The sequence below is a fragment of the Panulirus ornatus genome, chromosome 4 (assembly GCF_036320965.1).
Source record: "Panulirus ornatus isolate Po-2019 chromosome 4, ASM3632096v1, whole genome shotgun sequence".
Lineage (NCBI taxonomy): Eukaryota > Metazoa > Arthropoda > Malacostraca > Decapoda > Palinuridae > Panulirus > Panulirus ornatus.
In genome coordinates this window covers 78784012-78807204 of record NC_092227.1, presented here as the reverse complement: position 1 = coordinate 78807204, position 23193 = coordinate 78784012, and positions in this window count along the sequence as shown.

Here is a 23193-nt window from a genome sequence, read left to right as displayed (position 1 = left end):
AATTCTACTGCACGCCATCTGGGTTTCCTCGCCTGTTTAAGTTTACCTATAGAAATATATTCGGTTTAAGTGTTTGAAATGACTGAGTTTGCAATATATGTGGAGGTATATGGAAGATAAGTACTCCTTGTTTATCACTGTTAAGGCCAGACCACCTCGCTCGGACCTTGGGTGTGTCTGCGTGCTTGTGTATCTATGCAATTCTTCTCTTATCTCTCCCTACCAGTACGTAATTACCCTCCGCGCTTTTATCTCTCCAAGTTAATCATTTTCATGACACTCATTTCACTTGATCACCAACCTAATCACCCCCACCATAATAAATCGTGCTACCTACCATTCTTATCTCTACGTATCAGCAGAATTACCCACCATCCTTTGTCTCCCCATATCGGTAGACCTACACCACCACTCTTATCTCCCAATACTGGTGGACCTACTCCCACCTCTCTTATCTCCCCTTATCGGCAGAGCTGCATCACCACTCTCGTCTCCCCATATCGGCAGAACTACAACACCACCCTTATCCTCCCCAACATCATTATAACATTTTATTCTGATCTCCCCATATCAGAGGAACCGCACCTATCTTATCTCCAGCGCATCCTCTGCCTCTCTCTCTCTCTCTCTCTCTCTCTCTCTCTCTCTCTCTCTCTCTCTCTCTCTCTCTCTCTCTCTCTCTCTCATAACCAACACATCCGCGAGTAAGTCGTAAAGCTCTCCATACGTCTAATACCACCACCTCCCCTGCCCTCCCAACGTCACTCCCCACTCACTCCTCCCTTCCCTCCCTCCTTCAGCTGAGGGTTCCTTCTTTTCCACTTGCGGCGTCACCCCCAAGCGGATGGAACCCCGACAACGACCCCATCCACCAGCTGGTACCGTGAGGCTGGACTGTAGGGCGCCCCCATTCTTTCACTCGCCTGCAGGTGTGACGTGAAGAGCCAAGGGAACCTATTGAGATCCTACGGAGGGTTTGCAGACAACGACGTGAGGTTGTGGCATCGAGGACGAAATCAAGGACGAGGACATAGGGATCGAGAAAGGAGTTGGTGAAGGGTTCCAAAGCACGAGGAAGAGACACCAGTGAAGGTAGAGGTATGGAATTATAATATGCTCGGTAAGCCATTATCATTATAGAGAGGATAAGAAAAGGAAAAAGACCTTCACGAGTTCGTCAATAATGATCTCTACACATTCACAGCGACTGATGCAATGGTTAGCGGGTTATGATAAGGAGAATAGAACGCTACGTTTAGCAAATGATATTCTAACAATAGAGCCCCGTAATCAGACGGGCTTTAGAATACAGTCTCTTCACTTCTGGTCAGCACTGTGAACCAGAGACAAAGGATAACTATAACGAATGAAGTCAAAAAAAAAAAAGTGCAGCGAGATTAGTGTAGTTGCTTAGAACATCATGAAGAGAGAGAGAGAGAGAGAGAGAGAGAGAGAGAGAGAGAGAGAGAGAGAGAGAGAGAGAGAGAGAGAGAGAGATAGTGTGACAGATCTGAAATCTAATTTCTCTAGAATAATGTAGAGTCTGAGGAGATATGAATAACAGCGTTCAGAATACTGAAGAACTTCAGTTATACAGTTTACGGTACGGGCTATTCAATTGGCGGCCCGCGGGCCAGAGCCGGCCCTTGAGTGATTTTTTTTTTTCATTGGTCCTTTGACAGACTCAGAAGAATTAAAATGAATGAAAGAAATTATTTATGTATTCAAGTGCTCCCGAAGTTTTTATGTAAACAGATTTTTATCGAGACCAACTGTATTAATTAGCCGAATGAAACATGTGATCAACTGTGATAATCAGTTGAACGAAATGTTTAGAGAAAAAAGATGGAGGTAAGATAAATGTATGACCCTTCCATCAATTCGAGTTGCATAATCCGGCCCTCCTCCTGAAGTAAGTGAATAGCCCTGGTCTACAACAGTATCATTACTCAAGGTGAGGAACACAGCGACGAGAAATAGTGATGTGAAGTGAACACGAAAATGTGGTATAATCATAGGCATGCGTCTCTTTGGCTGCAGACGTGTAAACCATCACAAGAAACTCATTATATATCAGTGAAGAGACGACCGTCGAGACAAAACAACACGCGAAAGAGAAAAATGAAAGTGATATCATTCATCAGTGCATACGCCCTGTCCAAGTATGAATAGGTACAACATAGTACAACATACGTATTGCAATCACATTTTTCACATTCGTGGGGCACCGGTAACACACCTTATACCCCACCCCGAGTACCCATTCCAACTGAATTTCAGTGTCAATATATACTGTCTCTCTAGACCTTCAAAGCTGTTTCCCTGTCGACTGTGCCGTGCAGGAGGGAATGGTGGGTCAATACAGGGACGTTTCAGCTTTACTATCCCATCTCCATCTGGATAGATCAGGAATCTAGGTTCTTCATACTGACCTCCATTTGATAACCTCGTCATGGATCGTCAGATCTCTACTGTTATTTAGGTTTCCTATGTATCTTTTCCATTTAACTCACCAAAATCCCCTCCCTCCCCCCTCTCTCATTCCTACTTCCACTTACTAACTCTAACATCCTCCCTCTTCCATGCCAACCCTTCTTCACCCAGCCCCTTTGAAAGACGATGAGACAGCAGCGCCTCCCCACCACTCACCTTACCCTGGGTAAGTGTGGTTGTATAGAAAAACAGAATGTTTACACGTAATTACGAGTCCACCGCGATGACAAACACAGACCAACAGCGTCCTCTGTACACACTAGCCAGGCACTACTAGGCTGAGGCGTTCTCCAGCCATACGCGTTCACCCACATGGATAGATGTGTGAACCAACACGCCGTAGAAACCAACTAAGGCTATATACAAAATGCACTCAAAGGAGGTATGAATGTTGAAAGAGTAAACAGACAGACTTACACATACAGGCACCTATATAATGATATGGGCACACACTGGGCGCGCGCACACATACACACACACACACATACACATAATGGCGTCCTAGCTACGTCTCTTCCCTGTATATCAACTGACTGTTGCATTTCCCTCTTGTATCTCCCCTGATGATGTGATCATTACACGAAAGTGCACTTGGGAACTTATCGTGTTTCATTTCCCGCGAATTAAAAGAATATATATATATATATATATATATATATATATATATATATATATATATATATATATATATATATATATATATATATACACGAATAAAGTGCATATGAACGAGCACCTTCATAGAACATACAAACCTCCAACAGCCAGGTCGAACCCGGGACCCCTGTGCAAGAGGCGGGAATGCTAACCGCTAGGCTACGGCCCATAGCCTAGCGGTTAGCATTCCCGCCTCTTGCACAGGGGTCCCGGGTTCGATCCTGGCTGTTGGAGGTTTGTATGATACATATATATATATATATATATATATATATAACCATCTAGCACACAGAAACTCGCAAGCTCACCCTTAAATATATGAGAAAAAGACATATCGAATTACTGTGTGGCAAGCCCCTTGTGTGGGAATATATTACAACGAATTAAATAACATTAAATTCGCCTCCTCTGGGAAATTATTGTGACCCATTCTTACTTCCTGTCAAGGAATAAATACTGCACGGAACCAGAGTTCCATGGGAGGGAAACGGAGTCGTCAGGTAAATATATATATATATGGAGACAGGGCTTGCGAAGAGATTGGTGACTACAGCATATAGGGAGATGGGAAGAAAGGAAACAAACAGGATGAAAGGATAGCTAAGCTATAGACGAGAGAAATGGATAACCAAGAAACAGAAGAAGAGGAAGAGGTAGCCACACACTAAACCCGAAGTTACAGGACCAAGACGTGCTGATAGAAAGGGTTAACACCACGTCATGAGGGGATGGATATGAGGAGGTGACCACTTCACGCAAGGACTAGACATAAAGATGCTAAATAACAACAGACTAGTGGGTCCTTCTGAGACTCTTACAGTACAGGAGGTCAGAAAATGCAAGGACTGGACATAAAGATGCTAAATAACGGCAGACTAGTGGGTCCTTCTGAGACTCTTACAGTACAGGAGGTCAGAAAATGCGAGGACTGGACATAAAGATGCTAAACAACAACAGACTAGTGGGTCCTTCTGAGACTCTTACTGCACAGGAGGTCACAAAAATGCAGAGTGTGTACAAGGCAATGATAGCAACAATAGACCAGTGGGTTCTTCTGAGACTGTTATAACAGAGGAGGTGACAAGGAGATTAGTTTGGAGAGAAGTACAAGAGTAAACAGATAACTAGAAGGAGATATGTGTGACCCTGGTTATTACAGAGGTGGAAATAAAAAATGGCTGTGGACTAGAAGCGGCGATGTGTTAATTTCAGTTTCGAAAGGTTGATAAGTGTATGTTATCAATGCTATTGAAGAAAAAAAAAAGGAAGGCAGTTTGTCTGCTTCGAAAAGACTGTCTACGTACAGATGAAATGCACACATTACTACAAGTGTTATCTGATTCATCTAGACTCCCAACAGCAGGTAGATACTGTCACGACGGATAAGTTTAGCAAGTAACTTGATAGCTTGTTTGTTGTACTAACTCTCTCTCTCTCTCTCTCTCTCTCTCTCTCTCTCTCTCTCTCTCTCTCTCTCTCTCTCTCTCTCTCTGGTACTTCTCCTGCACCAAGTGACCGTATGGAAAGAGATGTCAGGGGCATAGATATCTCCTCCTTTTTATCTTTCATAAGTTTTTCCTTCGTCATTCTCGGATAAAACTTGTGTTGCATCTTAATCCTCCCGCTTGTGGCAGCAAGGATACCTTCATTTTCCTGTGTAGGCTGGAACACGACTTGTACACTTGCAAGAACAAAACAAGTGAAGCATTTCGTGCCTCGGTTGCATCGTAATCATCAGGAAGTAAGCCATTATTATTCCTTTTTTTTTTCTCTACGTGACAAACTGACCGTAGGGTAAATGATCCTGGAAAATTACCACCATTAAACCTTATAAGTCATAGAATCTGGTATCATCACCTCACGACGTCATAGAATCTGGTATCATCACCTCACGACGTCATAGAATCTGGTATCATCACCTCACGACGTCATAGAATCTGGTATCATCACCTCACGACGTCATAGAATCTGGTATCATCACCTCACGACGTCATAGAATCTGGTATCATCACCTCACGACGTCATAGAATCTGGTATCATCAACTCACGACGTCATAGAATCTGGTATCATCACCTCACGACGTCATAGAATCTGGTATCATCACCTCACGACGTCATAGAATCTGGTATCATCAACTCACGACGTCATAGAATCTGGTATCATCACTCACGACGTCATAGAATCTGGTATCATCACCTCACGACGTCATAGAATCTGGTATCATCACCTCACGACGTCATAGAATCTGGTATCATCAACTCACGACGTCATAGAATCTGGTATCATCACCTCACGACGTCATAGAATCTGGTATCATCACCTCACGACGTCATAGAATCTGGTATCATCACCTCACGACGTCATAGAATCTGGTATCATCAACTCACGACGTCATAGAATCTGGTATCATCAACTCACGACGTCATAGAATCTGGTATCATCAACTCACGACGTCAAAGAATCTGGTATCATCAATTCACGACGTCATAGAATCTGGTATCATCAATTCACGACGTCATAGAATCTGGTATCATCAACTCACGACGTCATAGAATCTGGTATCATCAACTCACGACGTCATAGAATCTGGTATCATCACCTCACGACGTCATAGAATCTGGAATCATCACCTCACGACGTCATAGAATCTGGTATCATCACCTCACGACTCTCATACTGGCTAAGACAGAGGTTAGAAGCAGCTTTACATGTAACTTGTTGGTGATCTTTGGTGCGTTCTCTGGCCACTACTAGTGACGGGCTCATCATCTGTTGCTGGAGATGATTCTAATACATTCACCTGCAGGTCACAAGGATATCATCGTCTAATCCTACAGGATAGTCGACTGATGGATGTATAATTCAGCCTGTTTATTTATTCCCACAAATTACCTTGTTCATTAAGAAAATACACTTAGGAAGGATTTACTCCATAAAGCTAAGTTATGATCATCTCTGAAGCTAAAAGGAGGTGAAGATGGTGGCGTACATGGCACTTTCATCGAAAAAAGAATTTTGGCTTCCGTATTCCTTACGCTAAAACAAAATAAAAGGGAAATCAGATCAAATGAGAAACGTAAAGACGAAAAAAAAAAAAGGAAATCAGATCAAATGAGAAGCACAAGACAAAAGTCGTCACCTCTGAAGACATCATCAACTGAAGGAACATTAATGGCGAATGAAAATTCGTCTAATGAACCATCATAAACCTCATCACCAAGTAGAGGATGATTAGCGAAAGGCGTGTGGACGACACCAATCACTTTCATCTTAATTAGCTTTGCGTCCGTTGCCAAGGGAGAGGGATCGGCGGAAAGGTCTTGGGTTCTATACTGTACAGACAACGCCAGCTGAGGAAATCACGCGGTACTAGACTTTCGAGACAGCGCCAGCTGAGTAGAGTGTGCTTGGTCTTAGGCTGTGTAGACAACGCCAGCTGAGGACGCTGCGTGACCCTGGATGCCAAGAGCAACGCCACCTTACGAGTGCGTGTGCCTTGGAATTCTAAGGATCGAGCCCGGCAAAGAAGAGTGCGTGGACTTGAATGCCCTAAGACACCATCAGCTGAGGAAAGTGCGCGGTCTCGGACACCGAGAACAACGCTAGAGGAGAGTGTGTGGTCTCTGACACCGAGAACAACGCTAGTGAGGAGAGTGTGTGGTCTCGGACACCGAGAACAACGCTAGCGAGGAGAGTGTGTGGTCTCGGACACCAAGAACAACGCTAGCGAGGAGAGTGCGTGGTCCTGGACGCCAAGAACAACGCTAGCGAGGTGAGTGCGTTGTCCCGGACACCGAGAACAACGCTAGTGAGGAGAGTGCGCGGTCTCGGACACCGAAAACAACGCTAGCAAGGTGAGTGCGTGGTCTCGGACACCGAGAACAACGCTAGCGAGGTGAGTGCGTGGTCCTGGACGCCAAGAACACCGCCACTGAGAGAAAAGGATGGATGGGTCTTGGGCGCCCCTACTGAACACCACTCCGCAGTACCCGAACTCAACCACAGCACCGCCACCCTCAGTAAGGCGCGTGCCATCCCAGGAGACGCTGAATGATTAAAGTAACACGTCCCCAACCCTTTGAAGGCCAATATGTAAGAGAACTGTACATGCGACGTTACATAATGGACGTGGAGGCGTCGCTCACAGAATATACTCCACTTGGCTTTACGTGGCGTAGTATTCGGGATGGGAGGAGGGCCATCTACCCATGCAGCTCCATGACTGACCCCAAACGGTCCAGCTGTCCAGGTATCCACATCGAGAGACTTCAAAGCAAACCAGCCAGCTGCCTCGTTATACTGGGGGGTCTCGAGATGGACCTGCTGTTTCGTTATACTGGGAGTCTCCAGAGAGACCAGTGGTCTCAAATAAGAAGCCTCCAGAAAGACCAGCTGATTCGTTATATGGGTATCTACCGAGACAGACCATCCATCTGTCTGTCTCGACACGACAGGAGTCTCTAGAAAAACCAGCTGTCGTGTCACATGAGGAGTCTCTAGAAAAACCAGCTGTCGTGTCACATGAGGAGTCTCTAGAAAAACCAGCTGTCGTGTCACATGAGGAGTCTCCAGAAGAACCAGCTGTCGTGTCACATGAGGAGTCTCTAGAAAAACCAGCTGTCTTGTCATATGAGGAGTCTCTAGAAAGCCAGCTGTCTCGACACAACAGGACTCTAGAAAAACCAGCTGTCTTGTCACATGAGGAGTCTCTAGACAGACCCACTAACTGTCTCCTCGCATGACACTTAAAACCACTCACCCACACAACCTCATGCCTCTCACCCATAACTTGGGGTATACCTATATCCCCCCATTCATGGGTGATGTAAGACATACATCGGGTACACGATACTGGGGGGGGGGGGGGGGAATGTAAGCTAGGAATGAACCATTGAAAGACGTCGTCATGCGGTTAAAGGTAGCTATAAAGCCTCAAGGACGACAGTACGACCCTTGAGGATGACGTCGAGTTCCCGCCACGACCACTGACGAACGACGGTACGACTCGGTGGGCGTACCGACGTCTACCCCTTGAGCACGAGGATATGCGACCACCGAACACGACACTCTGCAAATCCTTTGAGCATGATGAGGAGCGCCTTCAGCCCGAAGACGGTACGACTGTCGATATATAACACAGTGGCCCTTGACTTGACCCCTGGTTAATTACGGGCACGGCGAAGTGCCGTACGCCACGTCGGCCGGCGGAGAGTCGATGTGTCTGAAAACGACCTTCAGGTCTCCGGCTCCATCAAATTCACTTCACAGAACGGAACACTGTGCTTATGGGAGTCAAAGACTTTGCAGTGTTTGAAATGTGTCTGTGTGTGTGTGTGTGTGTGTGTGTGTGTGTGTGTGTGTGTGTGTGTGTGTGTCATAGCCATCATCTGTGTTAGTGTTAAGTCATTGGGAACAAATGTAGAGCGTGCTGGCGGAATTACCTTACAATGGGGGGCCTCTCTTTTTCGGCCCCAGTCAGCTTTCTTCCACCGTGGTAATTGCTGTTGGTTTGTGTAACTGACAGTTCACGTCAGTGGATTTGCCCCGTTAGACCAGCCGAATTACATCAACTTTACTAGTCTCTTTTTTTTTTATCATCTCTTTTCTAAACATGTGTATCTTCTTCATCGTTTCTTCACCTTTTCTCACTGTTCACACGAAGGTTATATAACTCCTGAAGAAGAAGGAGAGGAAGAACAAGAAAGAATATTGAACCCACTCTCGAAGGGAAGCAGAACGAAAATATGGAGGAAAAATTCTCGTCAGAGATAATCATTTAGCATATGATCCAAGAGAAAATGGGTAAAGGTATCATACACACACACACACACACACCTGACATAAGCAAAGGAGTGTAAGTGCGCGTACATATACAAGGTTAAGAAATGGGACAACACGAGTATAAAACACGACTAAAAGGAGAGGGAGCGGGGGGCTGGAAATCCTCCCCTCTCATTTTTTTTTCTTCAGTTTTCCAAAAGAAGGAACAGAGAAGGGGGCCAGGTGAGGATATTCCCCCAAAGGCCCAGTCCTCTGTTCTTAATGCTACCTCGCTAATGCGTGAAATGGCGAATAATATGAAGATAGATGTATATATATATATATATATATATATATATATATATATATATATATATATATATATATATATATAGATATAGATATATATATATATCCTAATCTAACTAGTCCTTGATGATAGTCATGGAGGTGATATCGCAATTCAGTAGGAGTTCTGATGCAGTTGCTACCTTTTCCTTGCCTCATCTGTTTTTGCTGGTTTTGGTCAAAAAGAATGAAAGAAAAAAGAGAAAAATACGGAAAATTCATTATACAATGAAAAAAAATGTAGAATCCCCACTCTCTCTCTCTCTCTCTCTCTCTCTCTCTCTCTCTCTCTCTCTCTCTCTCTCTCTCTCTCTCTCTCTCCCCAAAGTCAAACTGAAGCTTCATCTTTTTAAAATACATTTTGGGATTTGCAATTAAGATTTCAATGGCCGATGAAAGAGAAAAGTCGCTGAAGTCATTAAGCAAATTAAGGGCTGACGGAAAGTGAAAAAGAATATCTTTGAAAGGAAAACGGTATCATGAAGGAAGCTTTCGAAGGGAGGACTGAAACACAATGACACAAACATATATATATATATATATATACACACACACTCTCACACACACACATACACACACGCACACATTTCATATACATACATATATGTATTGGTACTATCATACTCGACCTCTTTAATGTAGTAATAATTAACCTTTAACGAGACAAGCGTCATCGTCTGTCTATTGACGAAACAAAACACGTTCCTCGTCCAAGAACCTCCTCGCTTTATAGGATTCCATCCTGTGTTCCAATCCCTCTTTACCAGGTTCTTGTCTTTATGTCGATCCCTCATGATCTTCGAATCCAAGTAAGACTCTACGATTTCATGTCATACTGCATTCTCTGTTCTTTAACGTGGGACAACATCTGACGATCGGAGGTATCAAGTCGGCTTGGAACACTTATAAAACACGATAGACACCTTGTATTTTTACACTCTATAGCCAGCTGTCTTATCAAGGTATCTTACACTCGATACTGGGTGATTTACACGTAACACTTTGGGAGGGTAAATGTTTTACATCCAATGGTACGTTTTTTTTTTTTTCTTATCTACCCCTTGACGTTGTGGCAATGAAAAAAATTATACCCGACCTCTGGCGACGCAGAGCTTTTACACATTTACAGCTGACGCTCAAGCGCTAAAATACTTACACACTGATCTAGGTGGTACTGAAGTATTTACAAGAAAAGCCTCACGATATTTACACACCTATGTGCCATCTCAAGGTGCTTCTTGTAAATATCTTACGTCTTGGATGTTGTGGTATCTAAACTTTATACATACCTGACACCTTGTGGTGTTTAATCACAGGTACTACCTACTGGTACACAATACAAACATTATACGCAACCTTATTGGCGTACAAATACATCACATGTGAAGCTAGCGTTATCCAAACATTAACGCGCGTGACACCTAAAAGTGCGTATATATATGACACGGAAAAGGTTAGAGTATTTACACATTATGCGTAAACCCTTGCGGTACTTCAACATCACACGTGGCGTCTATTGGTATACAGATATTCACATGCAACATCCTGGCGTTATATGACGCACAGTTCATGGCATCTTGTGTTGTCTACACATCCCGCGTGGCACCCACTGGTGTATGAAACACTACGCGCAACATCTGTGCAAATAACTATACGTCAAATCCGGTGCGACTCAAACATCTTTTTGCTCAATTTTTCGCGACATCTTTTGCGCTGATAAGACACTCGCACTCGTCAAACTCGTTCTCATGTGCGCGTAGTGCTCTACGCCGTTCTCCACCCCACTGTATCGTGCATGACGGTCTGTCTGGAGATCTTGATTGATAATTTGGGTAACCAAAAATTCACGAAGCGATGGCTCAATATGGGCAGGTCCATGTTTGTGTGGCCAGTGTCTGTGGAAAGCGGAAGAGAGAGAGAGAGAGAGAGAGAGAGAGAGAGAGAGAGAGAGAGAGAGAGAGAGAGAGAGAGTAATTACAATGTTATTCTGCGAGTCTGAGAGAGAAAGATAGAGAGATCTGAGAGGTCTGAGAGAGAGAGAGAGAGAGAGAGAGAGAGAGAGAGAGAGAGAGAGAGAGAGTGTGTGTCAGGAGCCATAACCTTCGAGGGAAACACACACTCACGACTCCTTGCCAGACGACTTAAGGAGAGCGTCCTCCCTCCTCTGTGGTCGGGCCAGGTAAGGACTCGGGTCCAAAAATTACCATCTGTCTCTACACACACACACACACACACACACACACAAAGAGCCGTGTGCCACCCCCAGTCCCCCTCTCCTCCACTGTTCGGATCAATCCGTAACCCTCTGAAATTCAGATGGAAAAGGGGGGAGGGGAGGGGAGGGGAGAGGGAGGGGTTTGTGGTAGTACAGTGGTTGGGTGGGTGGGTGGGTGGGGGGTATTGGGGGGGGTGTTAGTGGAAGGGTGGTGGGGAGGGTTGGAGTGTGTGTGTGTGTGTGTGTGTGTGTGTGTGTGTGTGTGTGTGTGTGTGTGTGTGTGTGTGTGTGTTGCTGCAGTGGGAGATGAGGATGAGAAAAGAAGAGAGCCAGGGAGCAAAGTCCTGCACACAAAGCATGTAGTATTTTCCCCGTCAAGAGGCGTATTGCCTTGCTCCGGATCATTTACATATCATCTCAAAGGAACTTTGCATGTAAATTCAGTCTGAGGAGGCTGGGTGTAATGCCTTAATACTCATGGAAGATTCTCTGTACGCATACACGTACGTACGTGTGTGTGTGTGTGTGTGTGTGTGTGTGTGTGTGTGTGTGTGTGTGTGCATATGTGTGTGTGTGTGTGTGTGTGTGTGTGTGTGTGTGTGTGTGTGTGTGTGCGTGGTAGCATTCCCGGCTGTGGCACAGGGGTCCCGGGTTCGATCCTGGCTGATGGAGGTTTGCATGTTCTATGAAGGTGCGCGTTCATATACACTTTATTCGTATATGTATATATGTATATATACACGTGTATGAGCACGTATCTTATGTGTATATGAGTGGATGGATCTTTCTTCGTCTGATTAGCCTGAGGAAGACTATGAAAGACGACAATCTCGCCATAACTGGGAAACAATGTAATAATAACTTAAATCTTCACGCGTCTGTCGTAACTTAACGTCTGTCGTAACTTAACCCGTCATTACACCGGCACTCAATAGCTTCTACGCCACAGTATTTGTGGGCTTTGCAGTCCACCTAGATATCCCCATAAGGCCCTTTGTGAGTTGAGCTGGCGCCTCCAACAAGAGCTCTTTGGAACGTCCAAGACGTGTTGGAAAATCCCGTCGAAATACATACGACACTCTGATATCATCCAACGTTCACAGGATACGTCGGGTCGTAGAAATGCGACGATAATCTCAGATGGGAGGTCTCAACGAACAGAAACCGTGGTTTCAGTAAAGTTTTCGGGGTCTTGAGAAGTTGTCTTTGCAAAGTTTAGAGAGACCTGCAGTAAAGAGGACGCCATTTGAATATGCAAATTAGTCCCACGTGAAGTTACAGTTTCAGTATCACAACTGAAGGAAATAGTTTATCATCAACGCATGATGGGAAGTCAGAGGAAAATACATACAATATGGAGACACAGCCTAGATGAGAATAAGAATTGGCTTGCCTTACGTAAACGTAACATGGCTTTGTCATTACAACTGATATTCGTATAATCATCATGATAATACGAAATACATTCATCCAATCATTTCAAGAAGGCGAAATAAGAAAGAGGAAAACTATAGAGAGAATTTGTGCAAATGCTCTCTATAAAAGCTCCTTGAACCCAGAACTCAAAGACCTAGAACTCACAAAGCTCACAGACCCAGAGCTCACAGACCCAGAACTCACAGAAATAAATGTAATGGACAGCACCTGTGCTGCAGCAGCCTCTTGTATCTTAGGTTCACTCGCATTTTGAGATCGACTGCGATGGCCTCTTTCTTTAAAGGTATTTTTGGGGGCCAATGAAGAAAAGGCATCGGGAGGAGAAGACAACACATACATACGACAAGACTATATTGTACGAGCGTCTATCAATTTTCCTATTGAGGAGACATTCACAATATAGGGAATTAGCAGTTTAATAATATCCTTTTTTCACGTAAGCACACAGAGTTTCAGAGATGGTCGACGACGTGGTAGTAATCCACTCAAAGTAACGAACCAGTCGATGCAATCACAAGTTATGCCAGATAACGTGTACAAGGTCTAGCGGAGTTTCAATTATCTTCCATTCTTATCCACAGATGAGCAAAAGGGGAAAAAAAAAATAACCTGATCACTGTCATCTTTGACAAATAGGTGGATGGCTTGTCGAAAACATGTGAACGTTAGCGACAAGAAGATGAAGTTATTCGATTCTGGTCAACAAGATATACAGATACGTATCATCCTTCAATAAATACCATCTTGAAGAGAAACCACAAATATACGTATGTAGAGAGTGAGTGTGAACGAATGTGGCATTTTGTCTTTTCCTAGCGCTACCTCGCCGGGGGGAGGGGGGATGCAATTTCATGTGTGACGGGGTGGCGACGGGAATGAAGAACAGCAGCAAGTATGAATATGTACATGTGTATATATGTATATATCTGTGTATGTATATGTATGTATACTTTGAAATGTATAGGTATGTATATGTGCGTGTGTGGGCATGTATGTATAGACATGTTTATGTGGGTGGGCTGGGCCATTCGTTCGTCTGTTTACTTGCGCTACCCCGCTAACGCGGGAGACAACGACAAAGTATAAAAAAAAGATATATACGTGTGTGTGTGTGTGTGTGTGTGTGTGTGTGTGTAAGTCGTCTGTTTTAAGCATGAGGGTCAGTTCGAAAGCCAGGCTGTCATACGCCTAGGTCATATCGTCGTGCTCGAAGGGTCAACTGCCATAGACACACACACACACAGTTATGATGGCTAAACATCGTTCCTAGTTCCTTCTTTTCCTTTGCCTTCACCCTGAAAATTCATCCCCCACTCATGACTACCTTCCCAACTCCCTTGTGCTCCCTCACTCTTCCTCTTTAATTCTACTCCTATGCAACTTTTTCTTTTTCAACCCAACCAGATGGTTCTCTCCCAGCTTGACCTTTCGCCTCCTCCTCCTCCTCCTCTTCTCGTTCTTGTTTAACACGAGTGTCAAACACGCTACTTACTCGCTTGACATTCAGAATTCGGAATGTATTTTTCCTTACGTTCTCTTCTATCATCCTTTTTTCTACTCCAGCTATCGTGTCTTTGCATTCTTCAGCTGTTATGTCGTCTTTCCATACACGTAGGATATACCAATGTTTGACTAACGCCAAACCAAAGTAACCCTTATTCATGATTCTATTTTCATTAGTCACTCCGGTCATTCACCCATTACTCATGAGGTAAAGTTTCTCATGGGTCACACGGCAGCGTAAAATATATTCGTTGAACCATTTGAGAAAATAGGACCTCAGATTTCTGTGTGTGTGTGTGTGTGTGTGTGTGTGTGTGTGTGTGTGTGTGTGTGTGTGTGTGTGTGTGTGTATAAGTGTGTGTGTGTGTGTGTATGTATATGTGTGTGTGTGTATATGTATATGTGTGTGTGTGTATATGTATATGTGTGTGTGTGTGTGTGTGTGTGTGTGTGTGTGTGTGTGTATATACAAGTGCGTGTGTGTGTATGTGTGTGTGTGTGTGTGTGTGTGTGTGTGTGTGTGTGTGTGTGTGTATACAAGTGTGTGTGTATGTGTGTGTGTGTGTGTCTGTCTGTGTCTGTCTGTGTGTGTGTGTGTATCCTGTTTTTACTCTGCTGGTTCTGGGATCTGCAGGCAGTTCTGATTCCCCGAGGCTTGCTCTGTTCAGCTAAGGTGTTAGTTCTGGTCTGGGGAACGCCTGGATCTTCTAACACGAACTGGTCATGAGCAGCTAGGGGTTAGTGCTGGTTCTGTGAAGCTGTCTCTGGTCCTCTTGATCTCCTAGTGGTCAGTTCTGATCTCCTGGAATTTGCTCTGATCTCCTGTAGCTAGTTCTGACCTCCTGGCGATATAGTTTTGATCTCCTGGGGCCTGCTCTGACCTTCTCACAACCTAGGGGCAAAAGAGAGAGAGAGAGAGAGAGAGAGAGAGAGAGAGAGAGAGAGAGAGAGAGAGAGAGAGAGAGAGAGACAGACAGACAGACAGACAGACAAACAGAGAGACAGAGAGACAGAGTAAGACAAGTAGTTCCACTCAGGGCAGTGTTGTGGTCGTGAAATAAGCATGACTACTGTTAAGATCCCCTGCATCAAGGCGTGTCAGAGTTCATCCTCACCTCTCCTTCGGGATATAATCCCAAGGATCATGAGTATATGATGATCCTTGAACGCCTGAAGAAGGCGTTGAAGACTATTCACTGACTATGAACTTGCCTAGCACGGGTCACCCATACCCTAAGAGTGTCTATGGAATTATCATCTCGAACGCCTGAAGCAGGTGTTTCATTAAGATTTTCCCCATTCGGTTCGTTACAAATTAACGTCGACGGCCTAGCTAATGACCCTTATATAAACTCGTAGGCCTAAAGACTAATTAAAATCCAAACCAACCATCCAGTTATGTTTAGCTTCATTAGGGTTATCCCATAAGCCTTCGTATATATATATATATATATATATATATATATATATATATATATATATATATATATATATATATATATATATATATATTCCTATGAGTCCACGGGGAAAATGAAACACGAAAAGTTCCCAAGTGCACTTTCGTGTCATAATCACATCATCAGGGGAGACACAGGAGAGAAATATAACAGTCAGTCGATATACATCGAAGAGACGAAGCTAGGACGCCATTTGGTAAACATGTGATTGTCATGGACAATATATATACATTTCGGGGAAAATATAGGGCAAAGGAAGAGAGAGAGAGAGAGAGAGAGAGAGAGAGAGAGAGAGAGAGAGAGAGAGAGAGAGAGAGAGAGAGAGAGAGAGAGAGACCAGGGCTTTTCTCTCTCTGAATACTTTCCCTTCCTTCCATTCCCACATCTGCTTCAATGCCCACGTTAAAGACCCCACGCTTTTTATCTCCTCCCTACACTCAGGACTTGTTTCAATCAACATGAGTGGTTTAGAAAATGCTTCACCGGCGTGTTATTCGCGGGAGTGCCTGCTTGGCTTGCAAGCAAGTTCCTTGTTTGGGGGGAGGCTGGAATGAGAAAGATGTAAAAAAAGAAAAAAAATGGAAAAAAAAAATGAACATATGTTTCCAGTATGTATAATGAATATGGCGCCGCCATACTGAAATATATATATATTCTGGCGTTTGGTGCTGGAAATATAGTTCGCTAACTGACGTAGGAAGGGATATATATATATATATATATATATATATATATATATATATATATATATATATATATATATATATATATATATATATATATATATATTTATATATATATATATATATTATACATATTCGCCATTTCCAGCGTTGGCGAGGTAGCGTTAAAAACAGAGGACTGAGCCTTAGAGAGAATATCTTCACTTGGCCCCCTTCTCTGTTCCCTCTTTTGGAAAAGCAAGAACTGGAGGGAAAGATTCCCAGCCCCAAGCTCCCTCCCCTTTTAGTCGCTTTCTACTATACGCAGAAAATACGTGGGAAGAAGAAGTGATAATCATGACAATAATAATGATAATCATAAATATCCCATGCTAAAAATTATTGAGTATATATCAACGATAGTAAGGGTGAATATATGTAAAACTGTAAACAGAAGCGACTATACTGGATTCTATATATTGGCTCCGTACTGTCTTTCCCTACAAAGGTTGAATCGAAGCTACTGACAACGCCGACAATATACTCCCTGTTGATTCCCTATATCATCACCGTTCGCTAAAATAAAAAATCGTTTTTTCCTAGTAAACAAAATGATTGAAGACCAAATTTAGTTCCTTTGAATCTACAGTCGTTCTCCTTGATAAAGGTTCGTTTTCTTTGGCGTCAGACCGTAGAAAATGGGGTGTGGTAACAATAACAAGATCTGAATTCTCCATTGATACACTTATTATATCAATAAAACAACAATCAACATCCAACTCAACACATTCTACTGAACACCCACAAACACCAAACAGCACATTACACTATATTTACATATGGGCACTCCAAGCTCACACATCCGATCTGTGCCAGTAATGGCACACCCATGAACGGGCTGCCATTGCACAAGAACCCATGCCAAGCTTAGTCTTAATGAATCTTTACACACACACACACACACACACACACACACACACACACACACACACACACACACACACCCATCAACACTCTGGCGATGGGCCACACATACAGAGGTTGAAAAAAACAATGAAAAGAAACACACCTCCGAACACGGACCTAAATGCTACTCAAATGGTTAACTCTCATTCTCGTTTTTCTTACCGCAGCTGATGTAAAACTTATCGCACTGTCATGACTCAACAAGTTCTCAGTGTGGCTGACAGGTTTCACGTCCTCGTTGTCTCACCGATTGATGGTAGAATCAGGCCATCACACACACACACGGACGTACAGACCTTAGACTCGTATTTCAGGGATGATTCGCCACGTTCGTATAATGTCCTATTTATTCTATGGAGGTTAAAGAGGGTTCGCTATGATGCATCTATACATCAAGAGACGTTTATGATGTATCTCGCATCACTAGCGTTATAAAGACCATATACTTAGGTAGTCTAATGCTTCATCAGTATATATGTTGTATTTTATATATATTGTCTAGATCCTTTGTAACAACTGCAGCCTATTACAGTCTTCCTCATTTCCCAAGCCTATTACGCCGAAGACAATCATATCTCATAACCAAAGCCTCCGGCTTGTCCTTAACTCCTTACGGTAAACTCCCTTATTACAACCATCACATCACCACAACAACCCCTTCTCATGTCTTCCGTGTACCATAACCAAAGGGGGTCATCTCGAATCACCATTTATCCTCCCTATCGTAATATCGTGCTCACATATTATTTTTGGACTTCTCTCCCTCCAAATTCCATCTACTTCTGATCAATATATCCTTTTAATCTCTCTTCACTCATCCTCTCCAAGCCAAATCAGCACGCATCATTCAGTTTCCCTGATCTCAGTACTCCCAGAATACAATGATAGCGTACTCCTCTAAATTCTTCCTTTTCTATGACCTTTGATAATCACACTCCATGAAATTTGTTCAATTCTTTCTCATGACAGCAGCTGAGCTAGAGGGAGTGGTGGATGGGGAGGTGCTTTCTGCTTAGCTATCATGTTTCTACTACTAGTTCTATTATCATTATTCAACCAAGAACACCTCTTCTGACCATCATGACTCCATCTATCTTTCCTTCCAATGTACCATCACCCTCCCGTTGCCTCCCTCCCCAGTCACAAGAAAACCTGAAGACAAGAGTCTTCCCTCTGTCAAAGAATAATACCACAACACCCATCACTTCCTCCGTACTACAACGTACTCCTCTAACTTCTTTCTTGGCTGTGATCCCCTTACCTCACACCTCCAGTTGCCTCCCTCAAAGCATCGGAACCTCCATACAAAGGTCTCCCAGAGACTAAAAACAAAAACTTCCACAAATCCTCCAAAAATATATAAATATATATATATATATATATATATATATATATATATATATATATATAAATATATATATATATAAAAAATCACAACCGTAACACAATTCCTCCAAAGTCTCAACCTTACCTTTACCACAGAAGACTTTTCTTTCCCCACCCCCCTTCACCGGTTGCTATATTTCCAAAAACTTTCCTCTAGCCAAAGTCTTCCTCTAAACCAAAACTTTCCCCATACAATCTCAGCCGCTACTGCCTCGGACTGCAACCACAGCAGACCATTCCCTTCCTGACACCAGCCACAGCCTCTCTTGACATCACCTCTGGCCTATCAATTTCACCCCCTCCTCCTCCTCTTCCTCCTCTCTCAACCCCACACTCCCTTTGCCACCACCCTCAGCTATTCCTCCCTTCTTCCCTCTTTCCCCCCCCTTCCCCCCTATTTCTTTTTTTCAATCCTCCTCCCTCTCTTTCTTCCCTTCCTTCTCCTCTCACAAACCCTACTCATATTTTTTCTTGTGGAGGGGCGCGGTCGGGGTGGTGTGGGGTGTTCTCTTGGTAACGCACTAGGTTCCCTACCACTGCAGCCAGCTCGGCTTTCCTTCCCAGCCCAGCAGATGGTGGGCGAGCCGGCTCTTATCTCGGACATCCTCGCCCCTCTTGGCTCGGCACAATTCGTTATATTCGCCATTTGATAAAACGCCGCCCCCGCCCCCCCCGCGTTAAGCATCACGTTACTCGGGGTTTTACATCTGCGATAAGACAAGACGACGCCGCCTCTTGCGTTCTAGATAAGGCCCAGACACTGGGTGCCTCTTGCGTTCAAGATAACGGAGGCAGGTTGGGGTGTTGGCAGGGGAAGGGGGGAGGGAGGCGTTAGCGTTCTCTCTCTCTCTCTCTCTCTCTCTCTCTCTCTCTCTCTCTCTCTGACCTGACTCAGCCAGAGGGGTGGGGTAGGGGAGAGAGAGAGAGAGAGAGAGAGAGAGAGAGAGAGAGAGAGAGAGAGAGAGAGAGAGAGAGAGAGTCGGGGACGTTTGATGATGATGATGATAGAGAGAGAGAGAGAGAGAGAGAGAGAGAGAGAGAGAGAGAGAGAGAGAGAGAGAGAGAGAGAGAGAGAGAGAGAGAGAGAGAGAAATAGACAGAAACCAACACCAACCACAATCACAACCACCACAACTACTACCACCACCAATACCACCATCACAACCACCGTCAGATGCTGACTACACAAAGACTCCAGAATCACACACACACACACACACACACACACACACACACACACACACACACACACACACCAACACACACACACACCAACACACACACACAGCGACAGATGTCCAAGTCTGAGCAATCTTGACACACTATCCCTTTCATCTCATGTAGACTTTCAACCATCTGACATATGGAAAGAAATGATAATAAGATAATGATATAATACCATTAGCCGAAGCCACATCGGAAGGTAAAATCAACCTGTCAAGTGAATAACAAAAAGCGTTGACAGGTGATCCGTCAAGTTCTGTCATTCTTGGCTTGACAGCAATGTCAGCTTGTCTGTCTGTGGGGATCCTGAGAGCGCTGATCTGTATTGTAAAACGTCATGTATTCAGTTCAACCACAACCTCATTTCCTCCTGTTTCCCTGATACACATTTCAATATCTTTATATCTATCTATTTATCTACACACACACACACACACACACACACACATATATATATATATATATATATATATATATATATATATATATATATATATATATATATATATATATATTGCAGTAAAGTCACAGTAATACGCATGGTCTATCAGTTGCTGATAACCACGTGGAAAAATGATACACAGTGAGTCCTGAGTGCACTTTCGCGTATTCACATCTTCATCGGAGATTTACAAATAAGGCAGAAGATTCAGCACAGTCAATATACATATAAGACGCGGATCTGAGTTACCTTTCGTACAACTGTTTATGGATTGCGGTTTTCAGGTCTGGCTCCGTACCTGTTACAAATTCTATCATGAGGTCAAGACAGAGATCTGTTGGCAAATATTTGCCCACAACAAAGTCATCCAATCTATATAGACTTTCACTAATATTCATGCTACAATTCCTTGCGTATCTGATGACGCAAGATTCAATGATATTTCTCTTGATCAAGAAGCTGCTAGTTATAACTGAATTAGTAATGGTCCAATTAATACAATGGTCTTGAATTCTTAAATGAATAAACAAGACATAAGGATCCTACAGTCTTGTTCTTATACAATATTTATGTGATGTAAGTCTAACAGCGAGATCCTTACCAGTGTGCCCGAAGTAAAACATATTACAGCTCTTGCAAAGTACTTCGCAAACACACCCCGCAGACTTTTCTGGCGAGTTTTTTTTATTAAATATTCTTAATAATATTGTTACTGCTGAGGACTGCGTCCACTATAAATGTTTATGTTGGTGGGGAACTCAAGGAAAACTAGTCACTAAATGACAACACTAAACGATTCTTGGTATCATGGGGAAGTTTGGAGTTAACTCAAGAAACTGATTCCTTTGCCAAATTAAGAGATTTATCAATGAAATATCTTTGAAATTGCTTGTCGGGTCCAACAATAGATATATTCTCAAACTCCTCATAAATGAATTTTGATGCATGTGCCTAATGTCCATAGGAACATCGCCAGAAATCTTGACTGAATAATTCTATTGAGTAACAATGGCATATAATAGAGGATACATATAAAATCTTTTCTGTGTAAACATACTAGATACAGAGATCATTACAGTGCAACAATTAGATTTTTCCAGATTACACTCGACATTTATATCACTCTGAGCCTGATACAATATATCTGGGTTGAATAGCGAGGGCGTCATTAAGAACAATATCTTCGGGTTGTATGAGGAGGGCGAAGTAGCAACACTTGGAAGCGTGTGGCAGCGCACTCGAGCCATACTTGCTAGATACCGCTATCGGAGGCTTTGGGGTATGTGAGGGGCCGTTAGGATTGGCCATCATTTGGTCAGAGAGGCTTGTGATTAATATGTAAAATATAGTTCATGCATAGTTTAATACATCGCGAATATTTATGAATTAATAACTTTTTGTAATGTTAATGATGCTTTTATAGTCACGCGGCGTAAAACGCGACTTTGATGCTATTAACAACCGAATCCAATAATAAACTGGCCTGCTGCTGTACGGAGGCTTGATCAATACCCCTGTGTTCGTAACCGGACAGACAGAACACACGGACGTGGCGACGGTATTTATACAGCAAGCTGGAAACGTAACAGACTGACTTTATCTAAACATTTAATACGAAATAAAAACGGAAATTTGAGCGAACGCAATTACTGGCAATGCCTCTCACAGCACAGCTCTCTTGTTATCGGGTAAAGGTCATGTGTATACAGCGAGAGAATGGGTTCGGGTCTTTGAATTATCTTCAACAATGGAAGTTATCTAGTTCGTTTCTCTTCGACTGGTGGTGGGTTTATAGCCCGATGATGAAGTAGTTATAAAGGCTAAATTGTACTGAAGGGAGTTTCGTTTTCGTATTTGAGTTAGAAAAAAAAAAAAGTCGAACTTAAAAGGGGGTTAAGTCTTTAAGATTAAGGGGATCAAGTCGTCATTTGGACTTAAAGGGGATTAAGTCGTCATAGTTAAGGAGCTGAATTTGAGGAGCGCTCAGAGAATGAGTATGAAAGAGAAGCGTGATTACCGTGAACCATGTAGATGACTGTATACGTACATCTCTCCTGTGGATACCCAAAGAATTCATACGGTAAAGAGACAAGGAAATTAAGTGAACAAACAGATAGATCGGCCAGTGATTAGGCACATAGATAGATAGACGAACGGGTAGATAGATAGGTGGATGTTTAGATAGATAGATGAGACAGAGATGGACGGATAGATCAATAGATTGAGAGAAAGATAGCCTCATTTACTGAAGATTACTCGCAGCTATGTCCGTCCCACAGTATTATCATAGAAACCTCAGGTATGTAGCATAGAAACCCCAGGTAAGTAGCATAGAAACCCCCCCCCCAGGAAAGTAGCATAGAAACCCCATACAGGTATGTATCATATGATACCCAGGTCTGTAGCATAGGAACCCGAAGTCTGAAATGTGGGAAACTCTGTTATATAACACAGGAGCCCCAGTTATGTAGCATAGGAGCCCAAGGGACATAGCATAGGATCCCAGATACGCAGCATGTAAGGGCTCCAGGTATACAACATAGTAGCCCTACATATGTAGCATAAGAGACCCACATATTTCTGGGTCTTTAAGAACGAAAGGACAGAGGAACCAGATCGTCGAAAAAAAAAACTTACAA